At 44.1% G+C, this 12,933-nt stretch overlaps 1 protein-coding gene and 2 long non-coding RNA genes across 6 annotated transcripts in view; 1 reads left to right on the forward strand and 2 right to left on the reverse strand.

The window, feature by feature from the left end:
• LOC129638198 (uncharacterized) overlaps window positions 1-88 on the forward strand; it is a 3,980-nt gene extending 3,892 nt beyond the window's left edge. Inside the window, exon 3 of the long non-coding RNA XR_008707730.1 lies at window positions 1-88. This exon is cut by the window's left edge and continues 245 nt beyond it. This is a non-coding gene — a long non-coding RNA (uncharacterized LOC129638198).
• The window catches only part of LOC129638195 (uncharacterized), a 4,463-nt gene extending 1,758 nt beyond the window's left edge, over window positions 1-2,705 (reverse strand). The window contains exon 1 of the long non-coding RNA XR_008707727.1: window positions 2,250-2,705. This is a non-coding gene — a long non-coding RNA (uncharacterized LOC129638195). The remainder of the gene's footprint in view (window positions 1-2,249) is intronic.
• AUTS2 (activator of transcription and developmental regulator AUTS2) overlaps window positions 1-12,933 on the reverse strand; it is a 1,208,818-nt gene that overhangs the window by 224,307 nt on the left and 971,578 nt on the right. The window lies entirely within an intron of this gene.

Here is a 12,933-nt window from a genome sequence, read left to right on the forward strand (position 1 = left end):
CCCCCTTTGTCCCGGCTGCCGCCGCTAGGCCAAGTGACTCCTGGGACCCAGAACTCATGACAGAAGATTCATGAAATCGCCATGACTCCCTCACCCCCATCACGTGCCGGAATTACTCCTGAATTTGACAAATACATAAGCTGCCTGCAAATGTTCATCTAGTGTGTGTGTGTGTGTGTGTGTGTGTGTGTGTGTGAGAGAGAGAGTGAGTGTGCTCAGTCATGTCCAACTCTTTGCGACCCCATGGACAGTAGCCCACCGGGCTCCTCTGTCCATAGGATTTCCCAGGAAAGAATACTGGAGTGGGTTGCCATTTCCTCCTCCAGGGGATCTTCTTGACCCAGGGATTGAACCTTTGTCTTTTTCGTCTCCTGCATTGGCAGGCAGATTCTTTACTGCTGCACCGCCTGGGAAGCTCCCTCATCTCATGTTTTACTGCAAATAAATGAAATGGACACGCTTCCCCTGTGGAACAACAGGGCATCATTAATATTCCAAAGCTGCTCTGCACGGGACCCAGGTCCTCTCCCTCAGTCCTGACAGGGTCAGATTCCTTCCAAATCCCACCTCAAGATGGCTGCTTCGCCCCGGAGCAGGCGTGACCACCCTGTTGACTGGAGCAGAGGCCCGTGGAGTTTCCAGGGCTGGCATGCCCTCCCTTGCACACACCCCACCGTAGCTGGGCTGAGATTTCCCCAAGGCTCCTCTCTTCAGGCTCAAGTTACCCAGCTCCAGTGTGAAGCAGAGAAGTGGAAGCCTGGTTTCCACATCGATTCCCTGAGCAGGAAGCTGAGAATGTGAGAGTGAGTCACCTTTTGTGGGCCAAAGTCTGGTTAAATATCCCCTTGTTTATTACAGTAAAAAGCCAGGAAACCATGGGGGTTTACCTAACTCCCAGCCTTCTCTCTGTCACTGAAGAGTCCTGCCTGTAGCTTTCCGAGGGTAAATGGGAATGAATTCCACAGAACACTGACAGGTGAAGGAGCTGCACGGCCCAGCAGGGTAGTTAACACCCATGAGGTTCCTTCCACTGGCCAGGTCCTGCCTAGGCATTTTCCTCCTTTTATCTTCTGAAGAATTTCTGAGGGCTTCCCTGGTGGTCCGGTGGTTAAGAATCCGCCTTGCAATGCAAAAGACACCGGTTCAATCCCTGGTCTGGGTAGATCCCACGTGCTGCAGGGCAACTAAGCCCAGGCACCACAACTAATGTGCCCGAGCTCTGGAGTCTGTTAACTGCAACTACTGAAACCCATGTGCACAGCAGCCCATGCCCCGCAATGAGAGAAGCCAGCACCGTGAGAAGCCCGTGAACCCCAACTAGAGAGCAGCCCTCGCTCGCCGCAACTAGAGAAAGTCCGAGGGCACCAGTGAAGATCCAGTGCAGGCAAAAATAAACATTTAAAAATAAAACAACCTTTGAAACTGCTATCATTCAGCTCATTTTATAGATGAGACATTTGGTTGCTCTCAGAGAGTTATTTGCCCCCCTCCATAGTTCTAGGGGGCCTTCAAGCTCAAGTTTGTTTGTGGTCAAACCTAACCTCCTTCCCCAAATTCTGTAGTTCAGAGGATTGGAACATGCTGATAACAATGTCAAACATCTGACTTGTATTTATGCTCTTATTCTACAAACATTTATTGAGGATGTACACTGAGTTTACTAGCTGTCCTAAGACTTGTCATTCGAAAGGTTCTCCAGGGGAAGAGGAGAGGAGACAAAAATAGCAAAATAAAAAAAATAGCAAAAACAGCGAAAATAGCTTGACTGTGCTGGGTTCACTCGGGACAGGGGTGCATGGCCGTAGGGAAGGGCAGACGGAGGGAGCTGGCAGACTGAGACTTACTGTCAAGGGCCCGGCGAGCCCTTGAGCCCTCGGGAAACCAAACTTGGTCCTTAAGTCAATAAAGTGTAGAGAGCGAAAGAGGAGATCAGAGGGGAGATGGGAACTCGACAAGTTCACAGCACAGATGGAAGGCAATGTGGAGGAAGGCAGAAGAGAGCAAAACCTTGGAAAAGAATGGGCTGTGTCCCTGCAGGAGAATAGAGAGGTCGTCAGGGAAAGAGAGGCAAGTGAGGGGGCGGGTGGAGGTCGTGAAGGGAACTGGATGCTCGGTGGAGATGGAGGAGCCGGAGGGAAGACAGCAGACAGGAGGGGGTTGGGGCGGAGCAGATTTGGTAGTCAGATAAAGATAAGATTCTGGGTAAAGATAAGATTCAAGGTTCATTGGATATGAAGTCAGCGGATCACCTTGTGATGAGAGGCTTCTCAGGGTTCAAGTTCTCCTCCAGCAAGTCTGATGTGAAGCACGTGGAACAAAGTCAGGCTTCAAGCAAGGTGCTGGGTGAGGGATGACCCCGGAGAATGGAGTCCCTGTAGATGAGGCCTCTTCACGTGAGCCAACAGTGAAGACCGGCTGTTGCAGGTAGGACTGGGCGGGGATTTCAATAAACCCTGTGTGAGCCGTGACTCAGCTCTCTACAGGCCAGATCCGCCTAACCCACTCTCGTGGACGGGTCAAACATTTTTAGGATCCCTGGGCTGAGCTCTCCAAATATGCTCTGGTTAAAACAAGGAGTGGGCATGGCTCACACAGTTGTCTACACTGCAGGGCCTGAAAGAGTTTCTGAGAAAGACCACACCCTTCTCAGATCTGAATCATCTCACCGTCTTCATTAACTCTGACAGAGTTTTAGCAAGTTTCTTTAGTTCTGTTTTGAGAGAGAGAGAGAAAAAAAAAAAAAAGCAAGGAAGAGAGACACGTACCAAAATAACCAGCTTTAACAAATGGCTACTGGTTTAAAAATAGTGCAGGGTTTGAGTTTTTGCCTTTATCTCAGTGGTTGACCTTGCTAATACAGTATGTAGATCTCTTGCCAACTAATCGGCCGACTGTAAAGCACGGCTTCAAGCTGTGGTCAATGATCTGTAACGGGAATGAATGAGAGGGTTTTAGCAGCCAGGATCTGCAGCCTACTATCTGTATCTGACAGCTGTCGCCTCTCTGCAGAGGCCAAGGCCTAGACCTTCATTTAAAAGCAGCATGGCTGATCAGATTACTGGGACAGTGTGTCAAAACTGACTGTGCTGAACTAGGGAGACAGAAAGTAAATCTATAAATAGTAGTCTTGCTGCCTCCATGAAGCACTGAAGGGTAACCAGTATTGAGCAGCAAATGCAATGTTTAGTCTTTGCAGCCAGTGGGACACGACCGCAGCCAGATCAGAAGCCCTGCTCTATGATATCATGTCATGGAAAGACCGGCTTTATGGGCAAGAATTTAAAAGAGTTACATTCTTGGCAACGGGAATGGTCGCACAGCAATAATTGGTTTGAACCAACTTTATGAGCTAACAAGGTTCCCCAGCACTTAATAATGTCCTCGGGGCACCCGGGCTCAGCAAGTCACCTTTCCCATAATGTGCCGGCTGCCTGCTTCCGACAGTCCCCGGGGACCGCCAGTGTTGAAACACAGAGAGTGATAAAATAAGAGGCTCTCCATTTGATATCTATTATAGATGTCAACTGGGTCTGCAACCAGAACAGCTGCACAAAGTGCTCGGGGAGCCCGGAGCATCGTGAGGGTGTGTTATCTATAGACCATGCTGATAGCATGGCTTAGACACTGGACATCGCCGGTTATAAATGAGCCAGCTGACATTTTAGAGTGTGTACCAAGTCTTCCAAGAACCATTTGTCACTCTTCAAGGTTTCCGCTGATAAAACCTGGGATGTCTAAAAATTTGTCAACAACCGCAGAAAGTAACCCTGAGGTCATGGCAGGGGGTGACGAAGAATGTGCTTACTTGAAATTCTCCAAACACACAGATGGAACGCTGGTGGTGACAGGGTTCCAAAGGCCTCTCCAGGCTGTGGAGTTCCCAACCAGCTGTGGTGTGGACACGGCCGTGGTGTGCTCCTAACCAGGCAAACACGGACCTGGCCTCAGTGAGCAAGGCCCTGGACCGCTGGCTCTGCCCTCTTCAGACCACTCCTCACTGGGGTGGAGATGGTGGGCATTAAGCAAGTGTTTCCCTGCCACCCCCCCAACCCAAGAGAAAAAAAGGACAGTTGGTTTGTCCTTGGATCTTTTTTTTTTTTAAGTTCAAATTAAATAATAATTTTTTTAAAAAAAACCAATGTTAATAACATTGACAGGCACAACTCTAGGGCGTTATGTTAGAGCTGAATTTAAATCTCACAACCTGCTGAAGCAGGTACTTATATGATGTCCATTTCACAGATGAAAAACAGACACGGAGAGGTTACATGAAGTGCTCAAGGTCACACAGTCAGAGGAGGGCCAGGATTAGACGTGGCAGGCCAGCTTCAGGGCTACCCCGGAAATGGTCGCCTCAGAAAGACACTGTGAGAAAGTGAGCATGTGGAAAGAGAAGACCAAAGTTGCTCATTTGGAACTGGGTGGGAATGAAAAAATAAAAGAAGGTGAACAAAAGGCCATCTCTGTCTTCCTGGCTGACTCTGAACGAATTTGCTCTGCAATGATTATGTGACAAGCGTTTTCCAAGCACGTCTGTCCCTAGGCTCTGGGCAAGGCAGTATAAGAGTGGAGCAGAAACCACCATGAGAAAGCCAGGATAGTGTTTTTGCTCATTTGCGGGCCTCTACCCTGGAATGCCATGCGATTCAGCCTCTTCAGACATTAGAAGACACCTTTCAGCTAAAGAATCCGGGGAGTGGAGGGGGCAGATATTGCGGGGCAGTGGCGGCGAGGGGGACACAGGCTGACAGGAAAACAGCACAAAGAAGTGCTGTGAACGCAAATGAGCTGATGAGCCTTTGGGCTGACATTGAGGTCACTTTGCCCGATCGCTGCTGGCCATTTGGGGGCTCCTGCTGGCACTCTGTGCTGCCCGGAAGACAGGAGAATAAGCCTAATTAAAAAGTCCCATGTGCTCCCATGGCTTTAAAAGTGTCACACTGGCTGTCTGTCACTATCTCTTGGAATCATGATGCAAGAGCTGAGAGGAATAACTGGAGATCATTTAATGCAACCTCCTGGATTCAACTTCAATGAATGAAAAAGTGGGGCCCCCCTCAAAGGCTAAGTGGCTTGCCCAACAACAAAAAGCCAGAGACAGACAGAACCAGGAGGGGACCCATGTCTGGGAGCTCCCAACGGAAATATTTTTTTCTACCATTCCATAGCAGGGTCCATGAAATGAATGCAGTGCTATGGGATCAGCAAATTCAATCGAGTCAAATGTGTGTTTTGAAAAAAATAAAAAATCAAGAATGAAGAAACAGAGTTTGAAGAACATTCAACATTCATGAGGTGGGCCCATCTCAGGTCACTGGAGACGTTTCTCTGGTGCAAAGGTTTTCTTAATAAAGGGTTTCATTGGCCAGTTGGATCGAGACATGCACACACTGATATTTTGCTCCTGGCAATACCTTAAAACCCCCAGTTAGGCGAGAGTAAAAAACGGCAATGGCCTTGAGAGCGCAGCATGGTTTATACATGGCGTACTCATCTTTGAGGGTTTGGAGAAATCTACGAGGGATCCGATGCTTTTCCACCTATTGACATTTACAAAGCAGTTTAAATCATGCATGAGAGGCCTCAGGCACACGCAGTTCACAAAACATAACTCTGAGCTCCCAGGGAATTTAAGCTGACCAACACTCTTTATTAGAACCGACAGTGAAAGACAGCTATTGCGAAATTCGTACCAGAAATGCTATACCAAGATGACAGCTTTAATGCCAGTGGATATATTATGTAGATTACCTGACTCAAATCTTTCTTGTTAAATAAGTTTCATGCATTCTTTTTTTTTTTTCCCTCCTCAAGAAAATCCTTCTGGCTTCACTGAGGGAGTACTCCTTAAATTCCTTGCTCATTCATCTGGTTTTCAATATTTTGGACATGCTAGGTTAGCATGAAAGATCAGATAGAGATATTTAAACAGTGGGAAACAGTTAAACCTTTAAATGAACAACAGAACTGAACCATGAATTAAGTGTTTCAATGTTATTTTTTTATATAATATTCCAATAATTAATAATTTTGAAAAAAGAAACACCTTCCTTGGGCTGATTCATTCTAGATATTTGATTCCAACGTAATCTGAGATTTTAAATCTATATAATTATAAATTAAGGGTAATTTCGCCTGCATGCTTTTATAGGCCAAGAATTTCGAGGCAATAAGGTCCCACTGAAAACTGGCCAGGAACAAAAGACAGTGAGACTACTCTCTAATCTTCACAGAAATCGAAATACAATGTAGATGTTTTAAATTCTGCGTGAGGAGGAGACAGAAGGCGTAGGTCAATACGACTGAGGTCAGAAAAGGAAATCATGGGTCTTTTTGGCCTTGGTGACAGTTGGCCAAGGGCAAGCTTGACGGAGCCTGAATTAGGATAAGGCTGCTATTACTTGGAGGCCCCTGACGCTCTGAACGGATCAGATTCTTTGCTTCCTGTGCTAGACTTTCCAGCCTGCCTCAGCCCTATACGCTCTGTTCCATGTTCTCACTGCTCGAGCACAGCCTCCTCCACAGGGCACTGCCTTTTCTAAGCAGCATAGCAACCAGTGTGTTTGTGAAGTGACACGCGTTCTTCAGCACTCAAGGTTCACATTGCTTGGAATGTTCTCTGTGGTTGTGTACACAGTATGAATCGAGCTGCCTTGAACTTGCTTCTCTATTCTGCTTTAATGGTTATAGCAAAGGGGTTACAGAATCCAGGAACACCAAACTCTGTCTCTAGGCTCCATAAATCACATGCCACTTTCACGTAATGATTGGTATTTTTCAAACATATAGATGCTTCGGTGATTATAAAAATACATTTTCCTTTTATAAGCACAAGTAAATTCACAGTCACTCTATAGTCCTGGCGTATTTTTTTTTTTGAAATGGATGTGTTTTTCAAACACATATAAAAGTGTTTATACAATAAATGCCCATCTACCATCACCCAGTTTCAACAATAATCAACTCACAGCCAACCTTGTTTCATCTTCACCCTACCCATTCCAACTGCTTCCATCTTTTCAGATAATTTTAAAACAAACCCCAGATATTACATCATTTCATCCACATGTATTTCAGTAAATGCATTTTATATGTTTCAAGACGGCAAAAGCTACAACTATGACTCTGTAGGGCTTTCTTATTTATAACATTTAAAAATTATCCTCATATTCAAAATACAAACTAAAGAACCAATTTTTCAGGTGATTCCAAGGACCTCCATCATATGTTCAAGTTCAAGAGAGGACAATATGCAATTTCTTGATAACTACTAGGGAACGATGTGTTTATCTATTGTTTAAGGAATAATCTTCAAATGATTTCCTGAATGATACCCACCAACTACGCAAACATAAATTCACAACATTGTAATCAAAGCCCAAAGAGTGAATATGCTAATAGAATGAGCTTGAAATGAACCTCCTGGAAAGGGTTACTGTTAGTGTTGAATAAGAGATATATCACATATCTTGTAACCTAAGTAGTAAACACAGTTGCATATCCCACAAGCAAGCCATTGTCTTTCAAAAGATGATAATAAAGAAGCTGCAGATATATTTTTATGTGCTGGCTATAAAAACACAGGCATGAATCACCACTTGACAATCCCAGATCATATACAATCCTTAAGTGACCCTCCGGACGCTGAGCATGAAGAAGACTGAGGCAGTCTGATACCCTGCAATCATCCAAATAAACTTCAAAAACACATTGCCTTCTGTGCTTACAGTCATGTCTTAAAAATCACAGCACTGAATGAATTACATTATATTAATAGAACCGACAGCTGATGAAATAATGCAAGAAAAATAATCTACTAGGTGACCTCAAATGAAACCACAAAGACATTAGGCTAATGGAAGTAAAATCGCTCATTGCACAGTGATTTTACTTTTCAAATTTTATACTCAAGTAAAAAAAGTCAACCTAAACCTTCCTCAGGATATTACATATTGAAATTAACCACAAAATACTTCCAGAAAGGAGGCTTATTTCAGAAAATCTATATGCATTTTGATTTTTTCAAGCGTGAGCAAGCTTTCTATATCACAGGGTGGTTAACCGTTGAAAAAAATACCACAGTGATATGACATAAGTGAAGATCATTGATCTGAAATAGCCTATAATTACCATTTTAAGGGCAGAACACCTGTTTTACTGAGGGACCATACATATGCAGTGCACTTCCTCACTATAACGACAAGAAGAGTGAAGGATGGCCCACAGTTCCTCAATCTCCATCTCTTTTCTGACTTTCACTTCTGTGGTTAGGCGGCGAGACAGCCCATGTGAGAGAGACATGGGGACGCAGCCTCACTTCCCCTCCCCTCAGAAGCTGAGCACTTCTCTTCATTCTCTCTGTGAAGACAACAGGAGTACAAAGGCGAACTTTCATAATCCACGCAGATCCCCTTAAGACAGATGAACCCAAATTTGGCCGCACCATGTGAGGCATGTGGGATCCTAGTTCCCTGACCAGGGATCGAACCTGCGCCCCTGCAATGGAGGCACTGGAAGTGCTGAGTCTTAACCACTGGACCACAAGGGAAGTCCTCAAGAACTTTTTATTTTCAAAAAATCCTTCCATCACAAAATTGAGCTCCAGAGAACAGCACATATAATTGGGAATAATAAACACAGGTGGGATTACGCACAGGTGTTTCAGAGCAGCATAAAATCTCTTGTGACTTTAGAAATAACTGCTGTGCTTCCTTCATTTCAGTCTTTAGAGGTAAGAGTTTAGTTCCTTAAATTTTCTTAAAATTTCAGAGAGCCGTTATCACTACTGGGTTACATCAGAGAATAAACATCCTTTGGTCCGATCTCCAGTGATAAATGGAACTTTCCTCTCCTTTACAATATCCTGCCAAGTGGCGAGTGCTTGGTGATGGCAAGAGCACTCGTTCCTGAGGTAGGTAGTTCCATGTTTACAAAGCTCCACTGTGAGATTTTAGCTCAGAGCAAGAAAGAGCTCTCTGTCTTCCTGTAGTTTCCACTCATTCTTCCTAGCTCTATTCTTAGATATCCCACAAGGTGATTCTAATCTCTTTTTCACTTGAAAGGATTTTAGGTACAGCACTGCAGAAAGTCTCTGTATTCCTCAGAACTTGTCTTCTCTGGGCAAACATTTATAGTCATTTTAACAGTTCACAGAACTGAGCTTCAAGAACACTTCAGCCATCATTTGCTTATTCATTTGTGTGTTCATTCATTCAATTATTCAGGTAAACATTTGTAATTATTTCAAGTATTCTTCATAAGACATGCTTCAACAATATCTTGCTCATGGACCTAGAGATTATTCTACTAAAATGAAGTGAGTCTGAGAATGACAAATATCACATCCCCACCTATTTATGGAATAAAAAATTATAAAAATGAACTTAGTTACAAAGCAAAAACAGACTCACAGTACAGAAAATAATCTTACGGCTACCAAGGGGTAAAGTGGGGGATGAATTAGGAATTTGGGATTAACAGATATATACTTCCATATATAAAACAAACAACAAGGATCTACTGTATAGCACAGGGGACTACATTCAATATATTATAATAACCTATAATATAATTTGAAAAAGAATATACATATATATATATATACACACACACACACATAAAACTGAATTAGTTTGTGGTGCATCCAAAACTAACACAAAATTGTAAATCAACTATACATCGATAAAAGTTTTAAAGAATATCTTACTGTTTGCTTATTTCATTCATTTATTCATTCACTCAGCAAACACTGAGAGAGCCCCTATCTGTATTAAGTTCCTGGGTGCTCTGGACAGAAGAAATGAGGGGCCCCTTGTGACACACAGATACAGAATCATGGTGCTGTGTGGTAAGCACTGTCCTCAAGGTATGTAAATGAATAGGGCATGAGCATGTGCTAAGTTGCTTCAGGCGTGTCTGACTCTTTGTGATCCCATGGACTGTAGCCCGCCAGGCTCCTCTGTCCTCGGGATTCTCCAGGCAAGGATACTAGAGTGGGTTGCCCTGCCCTCCTCCAGGGGATCTTCCTGACCCAGGATCAAACTCACGTCTCCTGTCTTCTGCATTGGCGAGGCGGGTTCTTTACCACTGGTGCCACCAGGGGTGACATAAATAAGCACGTATTCCAAGATCACTTCTAAAGGCTTTATAATATCCTAGCCTATCAATACAGATGCCAAGCTAACCTTCTACTCCACCTGGAGTGAGTTTTTTTCCTAGCAGAAGCCACAGGTTGTACTGCTGTAGAAGACAGCCTATGGCAGAGTTGGTTGTCTGCTCAGCAGACTGCACCCTGGTCTCTGCTATCAGAAAAACCAGCTCTGTGCAGGTATCAGACAGCCATGGGCCCAGCCCAGGAGATGATCTACAGTCTAAGTTAACGTGTATTGGCTAGTGACTGGTTTGGGTAGACGGGTGACCAAGTTCAAGCCTGTCATTCATGAGATGAATGAGAAAATGCTGCAGAACCTCTGGAAAGGATTTTCCCTCCAAATACAAAGAAACATACATGAAGGAGGAGGTCTGTCCTCTTCCTTTTCCTGGAGTATAACGTGGGGACCCAAAGCTTACAGCTGGAGTAGCTAGCTTGTCTACTTAAGGAGAAGCTAGGAGATCCTCAGAGAAACTGGTCCCACACACTCATATGGCTAACTCTGGACATTTATTTTGTGAGATAACTAACTGAACATCCCTCTTTTATGGCCATTTTTGGCTAGGCCTTCTGTTACTTGCAGCCAAAAGCATTCTAATATGCAGTCTTCAGAGCAAGGGTCTTGGTGGTATACTGGTTCAAATGAGGCATCAGACTCTTATGTAAAACAAGAAAGACGCCAATTTGAAAATGGAGAGGGAACCTATGATCTCATATGCCAAGATTTAGAAAGGGAGAGTAAAGACTAGAGGAATTAAATTATCACATGGCAATGACAGTCTCCCCCTGGCTTGGAAACTTTCCTTCCAAGCCAGGGCAGGGAAACAGGACCATTTTATCTCACTTTTGATCACAGACACAAACTTTTAAAACTTTCTAGAGTCTGACTTGTGTAAAGGAAAAGGACAGATGCTATGATATATATACTAACAAGTAAAGAGACTGAAATACCCAAAGCACTTCAGAGAGTTGCAACTTTAAGTCACACTTTCAATCTTTTGTCCCATTCTGCTTTTACTTAATTCTGCTGCTTTCAACGACATAACCCAATACACTAAAAACATCAACTGTATTTGACCGGGGATTATACAACTTTGTTTCCAGTTCAGTTCAGTCGCTCCGTCGTGTCCAACTCTTTGCAACCCCATGGACTGTAGCACACCAGGCTTCCCTGTCCATCACCAACTCCCAGAACTTACTTAAACTCAATTCCATTGAGTCAGTGATGCCATCCAACCATCTCGTCCTCTGTCATCCCCTTCTCTTCCTGCCTTCAATCTTTCCCAGCATCAGGGTCTTTTCCAATGACTGAGTTCTTCACATCAGGAGGCCAAAGTATTGGAGTTTCAGCCTCAGCATCAGTCCTTCCAATGAACATTCAGGACTGATTTCCTTTAGGATGGACTAGTTGGATCTCCTTGCAGTCCAAGGGACTCTCAAGAGTCTTCTCCAACAACATAGTTCCAAAGCATCAATTCTTCAGCACTCAGCTTTCCTTATAATCCAACTCTCACATCCATTCATGACAACTGGAAAAACCATAGCTTTGACTAGATGGACTTTTGTTGGCAAAGTAATGGCTCTGCTTTTTAATATGCTGTCTAGGTTTGTTTTAGTCCTCAGTAACAGGACATTAGATGCTTTAAGACAAAGGTTTTAGGAAAAACAAGAGGAAAGGAACCTGTCAGTGAAGCACAGTAGGTCCCCTACATAGGAGCCTTCAAGTTATGAACTTCCAAAGACGTGAATGAGGCCCTGTACGCCAGTGGCTGTACTATACTACTGTACTTTTAAAGGTATTGTGCTGCAAGATTAAAAATGTTTTATTTTTTTGTGTGTTTGTCTTTTATGTCTCATTTGTATGAATAGTATTATAAACCTGTCACAGTACAGTACCGTATAGCTGATTGTGTTAGTGGGTACCTAGGCTAACGCTGTTGGAATTAAAAACAAACTGGACTTACAAATGTGTTTGCAGAATGGAATCTGTTTGTATGGAGGGGACTTACTGTATGCTACAGATGGGAAGAACTTTTGAGGCCAGCACTGGGAGTCTTAAAGTCTTTGGAGTTGTGATTTCCCAATCATTGGAGACAGGGAGGTCAAGGAATGAGGAGTCCAGGATGGTCAGGGTCCTCCGGCAAGCCTCCTGGACTCCCCATTTCCTTGACCTCCTTGTCTCCAGTGACCAGGAAATCACAACCCTACACTTGGTATTGTTATCAGTAGTGACAGGATGGAGTGCATGGCAGTGGGGTTGGAGGGCTGAGGTGGATGGAAGGAAGACCACTGAAGGCAAGGAGGTCAGGAGGCTCAGGCGGACTGCCCTCGTGAATGCTGAGTCGTAGTGTAAAGACTGTTCAACTACAACACTAAAAATTTCAACAAACTCGGGCAGGGGGTGGGTGGTAGTGGGTAAGAAAGGGCAGACGTGATATAACCTGCTGCATGGCTTTCAAAGTAGCATTTTCTTAAGATGAAGGAGGAACAACTTATCTGTTTTCATAGAAGAAGGGGAGGAGAAGGACAGCTAGAAGGCTTTGCTCCCGAGCCTCGTTTCTACAAGCGCACTTACGTACAGCAACACACTACATCACAGCAAGCAATGTGCTCCGCCTGGGAACACAGGTGGGCAGTCCAGAAACACAGCAGAGGAATAAACTTTGTTACTATTTTTCTCATGGCTAGATCATCACTCACATGTTTGATAACACTCAGGAAGGGGTTGTCCTATAGTAGTGCATTTTTCACAGAGCTGAAGTTACACCTTTAAGTAAGTCATT

The sequence above is a fragment of the Bubalus kerabau genome, chromosome 23 (genome assembly GCF_029407905.1).
Source record: "Bubalus kerabau isolate K-KA32 ecotype Philippines breed swamp buffalo chromosome 23, PCC_UOA_SB_1v2, whole genome shotgun sequence".
NCBI classification, from domain to species: domain Eukaryota; kingdom Metazoa; phylum Chordata; class Mammalia; order Artiodactyla; family Bovidae; genus Bubalus; species Bubalus kerabau.